This window comes from Urocampus carinirostris, chromosome 18 (assembly GCF_059441175.1).
Source record: "Urocampus carinirostris isolate Australia breed hairy pipefish chromosome 18, RoL_Ucar_1.0, whole genome shotgun sequence".
Lineage (NCBI taxonomy): Eukaryota > Metazoa > Chordata > Actinopteri > Syngnathiformes > Syngnathidae > Urocampus > Urocampus carinirostris.
Genome location: NC_142366.1, coordinates 20303404 through 20319441, shown reverse-complemented (window position 1 = coordinate 20319441; position 16038 = coordinate 20303404). Strand labels below are relative to the sequence as shown.

General features: G+C 40.6%; 1 pseudogene; it reads right to left on the bottom strand.

The window, feature by feature from the left end:
• Positions 1-8420: 8420 nt before the first annotated feature.
• Positions 8421-8593, bottom strand: LOC148348619 (U2 spliceosomal RNA; annotated as a pseudogene).
• Positions 8594-16038: the final 7445 nt, after the last annotated feature.

Here is a 16038-nt window from a genome sequence, read left to right as displayed (position 1 = left end):
AAATTTGCTCAGGGAAAAAAAATACCTGGATGCCGATAAAGTGTTCGATAATAGACCTTGGCAATGCATAGGGAAAATAGGTAACATAAGCCAATCTATCTTTTCTCGTTTGCATTTACTTGCATAAGTTGTGTTCCATTATTTGTTCATAAAGGGACAGTTTCATCCAACTGGTTTTGAAACACACAAATTATACAAACAAATATATTTACAAATAAAAACTTTGATCAAGTTTAATATGCCTTTTTCCAAGCACTAAATGTGGTCCTCTGCATTGAAAAACTCAATGCAATTAGGTTAATCCAAAGGTTCATTTGTTGTGTGAAAATTAAGATTTTGATGAACACTATTGGTTTAAAAAGCATATCTAGAGAAATGTAGCCGGATATTTGAATATTGGCCATTAGTGAAATTAAACCATATCGTTTTTATGGGGGATAGAAGTACGGCCAGAGGCTAAAAAATCCAAATGAGTAGCAATCATACTGCCTTAAACAAAGACTTATATTCCAAACAAAATAACATGGGAGTGAGCTTTTCCGCAAATCTTCTCTTTTTGATAAATGGTAGTCAGCTACAGTGGGAGGCTGTATATATATTTTAACAATGTTAATGTATTCAAAGTTTTATATTAGCCTGTGAGGGGAGACCAAACGCAGAACCTTTTCAAATTCACATCCCTTCGACAGTTGGCTGCAGGAACATGTAGACTGAAAATTTACTTCCCACAAACTATTACCTGAAAATCATCGCCATCCGTATTCCAGCCAGGAGGCAATGCATGCCGAGGAAATCTGTAAAACCGTTCTTGTGTCTGTCTCACCTTTAACCTGCACACTTACACCAAGCGCATACACACTCAGGCCCTGGTCTTGGTATGTGTTTCTTCTAATTGGCTTATTGTCTTGAGGAGCCAGTGACAGAGGCATACTTTCATAGTAGGCTATGGAGCGGGATAGCTAATTTCCAACCGCTTCCCTGTCCGGGTTTCAACACCGCACACGAAAAGCATTCTCTGGAGGGATCATTAGGAGTCTGGCATTCTGACTCTTGCCTTCTCTACACACCCATATTTCCTGAACTCACACTTACACACTACTGGTCAACAACTAAACACACACGGCTAACCTTTAGAGAAAAGTGAAACAAGGATGTTATGGGCCCGGCAAGAAAACAGGCCTATAGTCAAAATGTATTCTTCGTCTCAACTATTCAGACACACACGTATGTATCTAAATATAATACAGCGAAGGTTCAAAATTGTACTTTTTGACACGCATAACCTTTATCTTCATTTCCTTGAGAGTAAGCGTACGCACAGATTTGCATGTGTAGACCTTTTGTGCATGGATTACATCAGATTTTATTAAAAATTGATATTTTTGATACAAACTACAATTTCAAACTAATGTCAGGAAGTTTAAGCAAAAGAACAAAATTTAGCCCGATGTCAAGTAACCACGAGACCAAGGTGCAAACAGAAAACTGAAGTTGCGGTTTCCTGTTGACCTATACAACGCCTCAAATAAACAAACTGAAACTTTGAGAATTGACTGATGACACATAAAATGTGCAAACGGTGACAAGCAGAAAACTGAAGTTGTGGTTTCCTGTTGACCTATACAACGCCTCGAAAAGGTATAAAAATCTTGCTTCAAAATGTCATAGAGAGACTTGCACTTTTGTCCAGAATAAAAGTTTGGCTTGATTTATCCCCCACTATATCTTTGGTGGGCGGGAATCCTTGCTTCTAATGTAACGGTTGCACTGCCTGACAGGCAACTGCTCCCACCTGTGCAAAACTCCCTGATTTTACTTTAATCCATTTCAAGTTCTGGTTCATGTTTTTTATTTAATTTTTCTTTGCAGCCCGATATTAACATACCCACAGCCCGCTACAGGTCCACAGCCTGGTGGTTGCTGACCACTGTTCTAAAGGACTGCTGTTCAAAGGACAAACTATAAAATATGTTCCTTCTGAGTGTGATGCAAGTATTTCTCCAGGATTGCAAAAGTGTCTTCCAATTCACGTGACAGGTTGAAATTGAAAGTAAGCTGAGGGAGATGCCGGATTGGACAGTTGCAGGGACGTGCAGTGAACCAATCGTGAGGCCGGCGGTGGCGGAGACTTCACGGCCCATAAAATGCAGACACCCCCATCCCTTGGGAGCTAGGAGATGGAATATGCCCAGGGAGAGAAGGGTTACTGCTTATTTACGAGCCCCTCTGCACCGTGGTCAACAAAAATAAAACCGTGGTGGTAATTACTTATTCATTATTAATAAGGAGCATTATTTATGAGCGGCAAAAAGAGGTGCTTCACGCCCATCGTTCCCCTTTCGTATCCCGACCGGACCGATGCTGGGATGATGTGGTGAAGACCCTGCCTGAGGCACTCTTGCCGTGTCTCCTGCACATGCCTGATGTACTATCCCTTGGGTGGAGAGTAAAGGGCTAAGGGGCCCATGTCAAGAGATGGAGAATGTAAACTACAGAAAAAGATGTCCAAATGCTTATGGTATATATGCAAGAGGTGGCCCAGCATAGATTTATTCATATTTCCGAAAGCTACACATGGAGACGTGGCTACAGGCTGGAAATGTTGTGTATGGTAAAATAAGATGTCTGGCGTTAGTCAATAATCGAATGCCCCATGATGGCACATTTCCCAAGGATGCAATGCTAATCGCTGAATCAATCAATACTGCAGCTTCTCTTAAACACCGCCGCATAACATCCTATTCGACAGAAAAACAGCGGGAATCCTAATAGCTCGCAATATGATGGGAATTCTGGTATTTTTAGGCATTTGATCTTTCCTGAGGTTCATGGATTTAAAAGCTTTTTGTGTTATGACCGTGAAATGATACATTTGCAGGCCTGCTTAAAACTCAATTTAACCGTGGCTGCAGCATTGCCATAATGGCTACCCTCTATTTCCAGAGCTCTCCCAATCAATAACAAATTGCTGAAAGCACAAATGATTCCATTTTCTGCTAGGGGGAAACGAGAATGATGAGAAAATAGGTGAAATTGATATGTGAGGGAATATTATGAATGCTCTAAATGTCAGCAGGATGAGGTACTATGACCTTTTGGGCCAGAGAGGGGGAAAAGAACGCACACAAAGATAAACCCTAAACTGCAGACAAACAATCAGTCTAAAGTAGAAAATGTGAAGCTTGTTAGGGATTATTTCTTTCTGGGAAAAATAATGGGTAAATGTTGCTATCGAGGAAATGTAATGGAAGAAAACCTTGGTTCTTCTCAATTTGATGGAGGACTATATTTATATGTTATCATGTATTTGCATTTTATTTGTGTTTTCTTCCTCAAGTATATTCCTGTAAACAACTTCTGTCGCATAAAATGCCAACAGTAGACCCTGGACCTTCAAAAAACCCAAGTACCCCACTGGACTGCTAGCTTCTTTTTGTGTGTTTAGACACTACACTTACAGATTAAGGGTTAAGATACGGAGAGACGGGGGAAAAAATATAGATGAACCTCCACTTAAATGTACATTTTTGAAAAGAAAACAGAAATCTATTGTTACGCACAAGGATACGTAAGTAAATTCACTCTTATACCCTTTTAATCCACTGACCTTTTCACCCGAATCATATTGTCTGGTTTGTCCAAATAATTTGCTTGAGGGTCATGCATACAGTGTGTGGCTTTCTCTTTTTGTCTTCTTCATGTTATTATTGTATGTTTTTGCAAGGGCATATATCTCAGGAGAAACAGTTCATTCTAGCATTCCAAAGAATCGCCTGCACGTTTGTTCGGAGCAGTAAACACCATTGTGAAGGCATACAGAAAACATTCTTACATAGAAAGAAGGTAAATAATGAAAGTAACCTAACCCTGCCCTTACAAAACTTTATACCATCAAACAATATATTTTTTTCTCTTCTGTTGGTTGTAAAGATTATCTGCAGCTTGCTTCGACATGGACTTAAAATTGACGTGAAGTTCATGGAATTGTAGATGCATGATTCCGCCCTGGGGTACCCAACATCAGCTAGAACATTTACATGCAGGGAATGGTCTGACTTGGATCGAGGTTTGTATTTTTAAATAGACTTTGTGACAGCATTTCATTTTGACGTGAAATAAATGTCATTCACCACCATCTACAAAGTAACATATTTGTGTCTTCATTGATCCGAGTGTGTGCTTTAATGCTGCAGGTGTACAAGTTGTGCACATTTGTGGCTTGTCAGAAGCACGGACATACAGAAAAATCAGACAAACCATGACCTGTATTTTTTAATATGTTCACAGTATGTCAAAGCCAGGCTCCACTGGCAAAACACCTCCTGTTGCTGAATTTTTTGACTAATCAACCATCAACCAGAACATTGAGGAAACCCAACCCGAAGTTATTTTACTTAAATAAAAGTTATCGACAAGCTGTTTAGGGCAATACAGAAAACACAAAATTAAAAGAAAATGGCACCTGGAGGGTTTTCAGAAGTTTAAAGAAGCTCTAGCTCCTTCTTGTAACAGGTATAAAATCTTGCAGTAAGGTTCTCATAATCAGGTAAGCATGTTTATAAAAAAATAAACTAAAACCTGAAATACATTTTAAAAGAATACATCAATAATTTGAATGAGTGCTACTTTGCTATCATGAATTTCCTCGAGATACATAAACTTCAGTGGGTGTTTTTTTTCAATAGTTATTTGCTTTTTTTGGTTGGTTGGTTGGTTGGTTGGTTGTTTAGTTGGTTGGGTGGTTAGTTGGATCCCTTGAACATTGAGGTTCTAGGGGCACCATTTTTTGCGGAGTGACTTGGGCAAATACAGCCTGGCAGTGCCCATCCCTCTCCAGGCCAACAGATGTTTTCACCCGGTCTTGAACCACAGACCTTTTGTGTGTTAGGCGAATGGCGCTAACCCCTGCAAAACAGAAACATTACACCAGGATATATGTTAGGGAAAGAAAAACATATTTTGAAGAAAAAAAACAAACAATAATCACTTTTTAATCAAAGCTGAATCGTTATTATAATGTAACACTTAGCCTTCCAAGCATTCCCCACTCTGCAACCAAAGGCTAACTTTTTGTGTCATCAATTTACTAGTCCAAACCCCGTGAGGATGGTATTCCTACTATGTGGCCCCCGAGTTAAAATGAGTTTGACTAACCTGACTTACAATCTATAGGGATGGATAAACTTGTGGTGTTCAGAATGGGGTGGTTGGGGGATTCGCTCCGGTTCTGTTCCACAGTGCTAGGCTAGGGGCAGCTGGTCATTCCAGTGGCATTACTCCAGTTCTCCGGTAGGCGCTGGTGTCAGGGGGTAGGAAGGGCATGCCCTGGTACTAGCGGGCCCTCCGGGACTTGTTTGGTTTGGGGAGTGTGAGGAGATGCCCCCCTGTTAGGGCCTATACCCTATTGATATAGGTTTCTTGCATGCTTGGATCTTCCACCACACTGGGACCTACCTTGAATGGGGCAAATAGTCTTCTAAGATTCTTTTTGTTGGTATATACTGATTTCTGTAGTGGTAAGTTTAAAGTTAAGAAGAGAATGGGAGAGCCAAGACTTACAAAGTCTTACAAAAGGAGTTCACCTGTAAAGGTAGTGGGATATCAAAGAACAGCACCATGATACGTCAAAACCGACGGTGAGGAAAAAAGTTCATAATCGTCAAAACAATGGACATTATTATGCAATAATATTCAAAATACAAACTGCCAACCTATGTGATCTCCTTTGCAGAAGTCCATTTTCAAAAACAAATTCAATCCACCTCTGCCTCTGGCAATTGCATTCTTATTTCTCTTTTTGTTTCTGGCTAGGACCTGGGTAAAATCTTGCCTCTGGTGGTGGAAAATGGTATTGCATACCAGGGGAAGGCTATTTGCTTACCTGTCCCACAACCTCAGAACCCGTTATGGGTTTTACATAACGGTAATACTGGTATTAGTTAGATTTCATTCCGAACAAATGAGTTTTAAGACAGTGCCACATGGGAGCAAAGTAAGTATAATTGTTTTGCTTGTAACAGTTTCATTTTTCAATTACTTGCAGACTCTCTTGAATGTGCCATTTACTTTCGGTGCTTTGCTGCCAATCACCCCCACACACATAGGCCAGGATGTACTAATTTCTTCCAAGCAATGAAGTGGAGAGTATTGTCTTTACCATGGCCAACGCTCAGTAAAATCAATAGCAGGGCACATAAAGCTCAGCCAAGTCCCTCTGAAACCTCGTTAGTCTAAATGCCTGCAGGAAATATGAGCTAATAAATAAAAACACAATTAACATTGCACACGCTGGCTTCACTGGACTCTGATCTGACCATTGCAACGACATACCCTGTAGTGTTTTTTAAACAATCCTCGTTAATTATATTTTCTCATCAATTGAATAGACACATTTAGTAGGATGCTCTTGTTAACAAGGCTAAACAGACTCAATGTTTTGCCAACTGGGAGACATAAATTATGTGATCTTTGAACTTTAGCATACATTTAAGTTAATCTAAGTTTATGCCTAAAGACATAAACATAGTCGAAACATGCACTTGAGTTTTAATTGGTATTTGTCAGGTCAAAATATATGGAAATAGGCACAAAATATTGAGAGTAAACAGTTTTGAAGTTCATTATTTAAAGTTATGGTACTTTTAAATACATGTTTGTATGGATGCTAAAACCAGAGACATGTGGTGAGGTCTGTCTGGTGAGACACAGTCAGATTTCCAATACATTGACCTACTTTGTATCCATCATTTTATTGGTCCATGCAACAAGGAAACAAATACTTGATTGCTTGAAATACTGTTACTGTGGCAATACTGTCACTAATTATATTGTTTGGGGCTGACGTGCGCGCCAAATCAGAATCCTTGGTAATGCAATCGCCCTCTGTCATGAGGCAAGAGAATTGCGTGCCTCACTCTGCATGTTGTTTCTTTTGAATAAAAACATAAATAGATAGGGAATCATCCATTATGATAAAAAGTCCTTGCAAATGAAAAAAAGAAATACTGGATGTTTTAATTTACTGTTATATTGTTAATACTCTCAAAAATCAGAATCCTTGGTATCGCTATTGACCTCTGCCTTTAAGGAAGATAATTGATTGCCTCACTCTGTATCTGCATGTGCTCAGTAATATGTTACATACTCATTGTATTCATGGTAATCCCAACTCCATCTCCCTCCCTGACTGCGCGTCAATGGTAATAGGCTAAATGCTAAGACTACACTACTTACTTCAAAATGGTAATGTAAACAGATTTTAGGGTTTTTTCGGGCATCCTTGATGTATCTTCCCAACAACTATTTTATACTAAAAAAGTGTTCCTTTTATATTTACTGTTTACATTTTCTGTCACCCTATTGTTATAACGCTACAAAACTTTATGGATTATACAATGTCTGGCATTTTTGTGGGGTATTTATCACGATCATTCTGCAATCCAAGATACATGGGAAGTGTGAGAAAGGTTTGACTATGAACTTGTGCATTTGTGGGCTAGGCAAGTGTGCTGACCACGGAGGTGTACCATGGGCCATTTGCAGCGGCCCAGTGCGCTTACGAAATTGCTTCTGGGTGTGACGGTGCTCACAATGTTCTGGACCATTAGCTCAAATAAGTCACAGGCAAAACTCTCAGTATCTGTCTCACTGGCCAAATGACAAACTGCATCCTCCCAAATCCCAAACAGGTAGGAAGAGACACGGAAAGACAGAGGTGCTCTACGAAGACGGATGCCCTATACGGCTTTGACTTGAAACCGAGGGCTCTAATTACACAGCACATTGGTGCAAGGTTGTGAGAATGAAAAATGACAAGAACAGTATTTTATTTTATTTCTGGATAAAACATCCATGAGGCCACTTTGAACAAATACACTGAGGCACATTTAATTTGGTGAATTTATGGAACTATCACATAAAATTAACTTCAAGATATGTAGTTGGTTACAGCTACAGATAACTGTCGTTTTGTTCCGAGTTTGAAATGTCAAGGTGTAAGTTATCATTAGAAGAATACCACAGCAAGCTCAATTAAAGCTTTGATTTGTGAAAGACACTGTGAACGACCCAAAACATAAGAAATTATTGAATCATTTGTACTATTCAAGGCTATTCAAACATCCACGAAGCCATTTGAAACAAACACACGGGGGCACATTTAATCTGGTGTCTTGATGTCACTATCACAGAAAATTAACGTCAGGGTATGTTCTGGGTTACAGCTACAGATAACTGGGGTTACTTTCCTAGTTTGAATGTTGAGGGTTTTTTTAAGGGTTATTGATCTATCTTCGTTATTCATTATCCATTATCCGTTATCGGTCAGTTCATAATACGCTACAAAGCCTAGGAGCCGGGACTCTTACTCTCAGCCAAAAGGCCAAGCTAAGGTCCTAGCCCTAAAGCCTTGCTGCGATCATTGCGAATGCACCGTTCCCGGAGGTACTGCAATACCGGGCCGATGCGTGGAGTGGACAGAGCAAGCTCATATTCCATCTCCGAAATGCAAAAATCAAAGATAGTGACTTCATAGAAAGTACACAAAAGGCCAAGCTAAGGACTTAGCATCAAGGCCAAAGGCCATGGCCTTGATCGGCCAAGCTAAGGTGCCAATAACGTACACAGTCCAAAAACAACAGCCGGAGGAAACCTCATTAAAAGCTGCATGCTCAAATCTAGGACCTAAACTAAACTGTGTTTTTATACGAGCCTCGCCATAATTTAAGCCGCAGGTTCCAACAGCCATAGAAAAAAAAAAAATCACGTCCATTTTTCTACATTTTAAGCCTGCCCCCCGTATTTCTAAATGACCTTACTGTGGAGAATTGTGCTGGATTGCAACACAGATTTGTCTTTTTGTGTAGTTGTCATTGGTGGTTGCCGTCTGAATGGACCAAATGGCATTCGGTTGTTATTGTTCCTTGAGGATTAAAGGAAACTTCAGCGACCTGACACTAACAGCGTTGATACGGAATGATTTGTGGGTGAAAAAATTGAAATATCATGAGTATGTTGTAGATATTAAACTATTATTAAATCTCCGGTTATGCTCCTCCTGTGTAATATAGGTACAATGTTGGCAAAATCATAAATGAATCGGTCTCAAAGGGCGTCTTAAATGTTTACAGACGGTTTTTGTATTTAGATCTCATGCGTTTTGGAAAAGAGCAGCTCGCCATTTTCCTTGCCACCGCCACAGGAAAAAAAATAATAAACCACATCATGTGTTAAAGCCGCAGTTTTTTTTTTAAATTAAGTAGTGGCTTGTAATTCTGATTTTATGGTAAGTTATTGTTTAGAGAAAGGTGCTGTAAGCTCAATTGTCAAATCTAATTTGTCTTTTAATAACATAGTGTCCCAAAACTTGGAAGTCATTCTATAATTTTTGCCAGTCAATCCAATTCATTGATACAATACTTTAAATTATTTGTGTTTAGTCTGGGTGACTAATGAAAAGGATCATCACATTTCGAGGAAACCATGCACCTTTTATGTTCTCCACAGTAGTCCATAATTCTTTCATTAAAAAAAAGAACCGTTCACAAGTACGACCTCAATTTAATAAGCTCAGAGGGAACATAAAAGAAGTTGCGTTTAAGACGCCTCTCAGTGTGACAGTGGGCATCTGTGTGGGAGAGATAGCACCTGTGACTAACCTCTGCCGGCGTGTAAATGACAAACAGATGGTGCCGGCCTTGACCAAAGCTAGCCAAAACCTTTTTCAAAGAGAAACAAATTTACAGCAAGCAGCGAAGTGCACAACCGCTATTTGATTTACTTGTGTTCTTCGGTCTTGGCATTCACTACCACTCTCAGGTGGAGACCCCAAACCTGCTAGGCTGTGAAACATCGACAAAGAGTATCAAACAAACCAGAAAAAAAGATAACCCCGAAATGTTGAGCATGTCATGTGTTAATGTAGTGATTTACATTTGTCATTCTAAAATTATTGTATTAAATGTAAATATCGAGAAAAAAAAATCAAACGTATCAAAAGTATCAAACCTACTGTGTAGCTCCTCAATAGTTTTCTTTGGTATCCTTTCCTGTGAAAAATGTTTTCGAACCTCTGAAAAGTTAGAACAGATTTTGAGAGATGTTAAAAACAAAAAAAATGTCTAAAATTATAAACCTGAAAAATAAGGGATCTCATCCTCATAACAGCTTTTATGAATAGTCAAATCTATATTGTGAGCTGCTGCCCCTAATGTCCTGTGTTTATTCATGTCAAAACCTTAAGCTAATGGCTAAAATGTTGTATCCATAATTCTTTTGATGATCGTGATAAGTATATTATTATTTTAAGATTGAACACCACCAAAGAAGATTCCATAGGATGCCAGTTCATTATTTTTACTATTATACCTCTTGTTTGTTACTTCGACTATTATTCACTGTTTTCATTGTCAGTATTATTCCATAATATTTTTTGTTCTTTTATCTCCACACACTTTAGGGCGAATCAGCTTTTTGTAACTTAAGATGTTTGATAATAACAAAGGGCTAAAAAGGGGGCTTTTACAACAGATTTTCGTATTTTGAAGTTTTTTTGTACAGTATTTCTCTCGCTATTTTGAGTGTCATAAGTAAGCCTGGAGGGCAGCACGGCGGCGTAGTGGTTAGCGCGTGTGCGGCACAGTTCTAAGGTCTTGGGAACCTCCTGTGTGGGTTCAAATCCAGCTACCGGACTTACTGTGCGGAGTTTGTATGTTCTCCCTGTGCTTGCGTGGGTTTCCTCCGGGCACTCCGGTTTCCTCCCACATTCCAAAGACATGCATTTCCGGTGGATTGGCCGGTCCAAATTGTCCCTAGGTGTGAATGAGCGAGTTGTCTGTCCCTGTGTGCCCTGCGATTGGCTGGCAACCAGTTCAAGGTGTCCCCTGCTCACTGCCCGATGATTGCTGGGATAGGCTCCAGCATCCCCGCGACCCTACTGAGGATAAGCAGTGAGGCTAATGAGATGAGATGAGAAGTTAGCCTGGAGAGGGATGGGCGCCACCAGGGTGTACTTGCCCAACACAGAAAATGGTGCTCCTACGACCCTAGTGGTTAAGGGATCCAAGAAACCAAACAAGCAACCAACCAAGGAACCAAGCAACCAACCAACCAAATAATACACTTATCAGGCTCTAAACAAGATACATAGAATATTTTGATCCAGACCAACCAGTTGAGAACCATTTTTTCGCATTAGGTTGTATGAAATATACATAGTGTATTTTCGACCCTGTTCACAAACCTAAATTTTGAAGAGCTCGTGAGTCTACTTAAAAAGAAAGCACTCTGGCTATCCCAATATTCCACGGTTAAAACCTCGAACTGAAAGACAAACAGCATTGAATTGCAAGCGTGTGCAAACCAAACCACCTCATTTATCTTCGTCTCGCCGCCAACAGAACAATGTCTTTTGTTTAACCCCGTTTGATTTGCCTTTTAGAGCTGATCCCTTGACAAAGGGGGCCCATTATCGGAGAGGCATGTTTCACTAACGAGCTATTGCTAATGAAAGCTTTGATGTTGGATTAATTACACTCCAAATTGAATGTCTAATTGCTTTTATTTCCTCCCCGTGAAATATGCTCCGGCTGCCACTTCAATGCCATCTGCTGTAATTACAAAAAAGGAAAGAGCGATAAGAGGAGGGGGCATTGATGATGGGTGGGGTAGTATCAGGGTCACAGATGAATGGGTGGGTGCTCAAAATGAGCCTTGTTTCAGTCCGCAAACTTAAGCCTTTTCTCCTGTCATCTTTGATCGGTCTTTGATTTGTCTACGACCCTTTGCTTCCTGTCCTTGCCTGCCTTAATTGCACTTCACTCATACATGATGAGCCTTTCCGATTGAACCCTTTGCTAATTGCGTCTACTGATGAGTTCAGGCAAACGTATTAGCTAATTACATTTGGGCCTTAAAGACACGGTCTGACTGATCAAGTGTTTTTGATAGCGGTTCATTACGGTGGTAATTTATCTTTAGTAAATGGCAGCCGCAGACACAAAAAGAGGCAGAAAGGAAGGCTCTAAAAAATGGTCTGAATGATTTTTAGAATTAATAGTGATGGTATTTGATTTGGGGATTTTTTTTTGTCCACTATTTCTGTTTTTATTGATTTTGAATTGTAACGTTGTGGTGATGTACAATATCTATCTATCTATTTATCTACCTTTGTCACATCCCTTGAAAGGGGTGACCGACAGCAAGACAAACACAAACACAAAAATAAAGAATAGAAGTAGCAAAGAAACACACAAAAATTGACCACGTCCAACCCAAATGCCCAAACACCCAAACAAGTTAAGCACCTCAGCACCCAAGTTGGTCATGTTTTGTCCCTCTAGATTCGGGACACAAGAAAGCGGCCATGTCACTCGGGTCGGGGTGACACAACACACTCTTCTGTTCAACAGCAGGGCCCAACAGCTTTCACCGGTTTACCCCTGCCACAGCATACATGTGCCATGCCCCTCCCTTAGAACACATCTAAACATCCCACTATCCTTTTACAAAACCTCTCCACTCATTCCTATCACCAACAAGAGCTCAGCTTCCACCATATTTAGACCTCTATCCTGCAGTGCACTCATAACACCATCCATTCACGTTAATCGCCTCCTGCCTCTTGGTCTCCTTCCATTTACTTCTGCTCTGTAGATCTTCTTCAACATTCACTCCTCATCCAACCTCTCTATGTGTCCAAACCAACCAACTACTCTCATCCACACGCTTGCTCAGTTCCACTACTACAGTTCTGTCCCACAATTATCAAATAACTTTGATCTTATGATTGTAAAAACATAACATGTCGAAGAAATGTGTTTTGCATTCTAGTATCCTTTCTAAGGGTTGGCGGATAGATCCAAATATTGATGTTACAATTGACCAGTGATCGTTACTATGCTCCTCCACCATTTTCCTCAGGCAGCCCTTTTTTTGCTCACCAAGTGCCTTCAGCCACTCTCGAAGTGTATGCTTGAGCGCACTTTTAGCACCTGTCCTTATCCGGCCTTAAACTCCATCCTGCTTGCCAAGCAGAAGAGAGAGCCAAATCCATGTGCCCAACCCTACCAGAAGAGTCAAACAGGAAACGCAGCATGGTGTGAACGGTTCAGTTCGGTGTAATATGTGTGGTGAAGTGGTCTGCTAGAGTTGCAAAACCTAAATTCTAAATAAAATAACAAGAAAATAGCTCACCCTGCAGAGAGCAAGGTGCTACGACCAACATGTAAACATAATAGTGTCCCTGAATAAAGACCTCTAAATCTGTTCTCACTATTTCAGTGACATTATTTTCAAAATATTGTGCAATGGACGGTATTTAGTTCTGTTGTTAATTTAGGTTTGCACAGTTTGCCTTCAAGGCCTTCTGGCACATGTGGGACAGTACTGATTCCAGATCCTAAATCACTAAGGAAAAACTCCTTGGTTCCAACACTTTGAAAATCTTCCTGTTCCCCATTTGTCGTACATGTTGCTGAGATGGGGCAGCATGGCAGCGCACTGGTTAGCGTGTGTGTGGCACAGTTCTGAGGTCATGAGATCGAACCTCCTGTATGGAGTTTGCATGTTCTCCCCGTGCTTGCGTGGGTTTCCTCCAGGCACTCCGGTTTCCTCCCACATTCCAAAAACATGCATGATAGGATCATTGGCCGGTCCAAATTGTCCCTGGAGGTGAATGAATGAATGAATGGCCTGAATTTATATAGCCCTTTTCAAGTCAATGAAAACCTCCAAAAGCACTTTACAATGTTCTCCACATTTATTCCTTTTGCATACTATCTAACCGATAGCAGCGTCAACAATGCAAGGCAACTATCATCAGGGGCAGTAGGGATTCAGTGCCTTGCCCAAGGACACTTCGACATAAAACACAAAGGAGCCCAGAATCAAACCTGTGACCTCTTTATCCCAAGACAAGCGCTCTACCTCCTAAACTAATGAGCGAGTAAGTTGTCTGTCCCCGTGCCCCCCGCGACTGGTGGGAAACTAGATCAGGATGTCCCCTGCCCATTGCCTGAAAAAAGCTGGGATGGGCTCCAAAACCCCCGCGACCCTACTGAGGATAAGCGGTGCAGATAATGGATGGATAGATGGATGGATGTTGCTGAGATACTATACACTCTGGTGCCATTAACTCTAAGTACAAATGGATATAAGTCGAGATCGTAAGTCAGATATTGTCTGTAGTCATGTTTCTAATACCCACTATATTCACTATGGTTGGATTAGAAAAGAAAATGAGTTTTGTCATTGTTAATATTGTTAACAAGAAAATTAGGCGTGGCAAGAGACTTGCAAGTGAAAATGAGAAAGACAAAAAGGATGCTGGGATAAATAGGGAAATGATTACCGTAAATTCCGGACTATAAGCCGCTACTTTTTTCCCAAACTTTCAACCCTGCATATTTTTGTAATGTATTTATTTGTATTTATTTGAGACACTTATTCTGATATGCTTTGCATGGGCGAATGAAAAAGAAGGGGCGGAACAAGCGCAGTGTGACGGGAAGTGGGGTAAAGGTGAGACCTGTTTGTGGACGCGGCGGACAATAGTGGATATATATTTTCCCACCCTTACCTTTGGAAATATACACTTTTTTTCCTTGGATTACTTTCAACGGGACCCAGACTCTGCAGGTCTGCATCAAACCTTAAGGACCGGCATCATTTTCCGTTCATTTTGCCGGCTGTGATTTTCAGACTGTGTACTTTAATGAAGGACATTTAATTTCAATCGCGGGACTTAATGTCGGGTTTGGGTTAATTTCGTGTTTGTGTTACATTTTTTAAGTGTGGGCGCATGCGGCTTATTTACAGATGTGGCTTGTGTAAGTACAAAATCGGTTTTCCACTCAAAATGTGGTGGGTGCGGCTTATAATCAGGTGCGCTCTGTAGTCCGGAATTTACGGTACAAATCATTGCTTGCAGATTAAGGTGCATCAGAAAAAGTCCAATGAAAGAATAGTTCAACGACGTTAGCAGCAACATATTTGCAAACTGAAGTTAAGAAATAAAAATATTAACACACATTTTTCCATAAACATGTTTCATAGCATTGTGTGCTTCTTCTGGATGGTGATGGCCCTGGGGAACTAACTGTTTTTGAGACTATTGCTCCTCGTTTTAAGGGATATGTGGCTTCTGCCGGAGAGCGGCATGTCAAAAAGGTGGTTGCGGCAGTGCGAGGACCCCTCCATAATGCTGTCGGCAGACCAGGAGAGGTCAACTCAAATTCTGGTTAATATATACACATTCGATTTATCGCACCCCTCATAGGCATGATCAATTTCTTCTTCTGCTTTTTTCAAGTGCAATATAAAGTTGAACCTACCGAAATACTTGACTTACTACAGCCTCTGACACACAAGTACTTCAGTCAACAGAGGTGTTCATACGACGAGGGTTTTCGAAACAGAACCGAGACTTTTTAAGAGCATGGTAAGTATCTGGTGCGAAGGTACACTGACAACAGTTCAACTTCATACAGGAATACCATTTATTTTCTGGATATATTCTTTATAGTTTCATCTTGCTGTCACGAGATCGGATCGGAGGCAGGAGGCAGGAAGGGAGAACTCGTTCGCGTTAACGATCAGATACTTTTATTAAGGAAATAAAAGTCGTCCAACACTCAGGGACAAAACAAAACAAAAACAGGCTGACAGGCAAACAGGAACTCAGACAAGAAATACTCACAAAACAGGCTTTTACTCAGAACGGGCAAACACAGGTTTTCACAATTCAACCAGAAAAGATTAATGCAGAACAGAAAACGCAATGAACCAGCCACCGGCAATCCCCAAAACCCGCCTTTAAGAACCACGCATGCAAATTAGACGATCTGCTACAGCCGGTGCCCAGGGGGCGGGGCCAGCCGGTCGCCACGGCGACCATTCTGGACATGACACTTGCTCAAATAAGTTTGTACAGAGCATTGAATCCTTGCAAACACAGTGAGTTTCAGATTGTTGAAAATAGGTTTTTAAATTACCTTGAAAATCCATTTTTACAAAACAGTTGTCAGCATTTATAAACAGTGA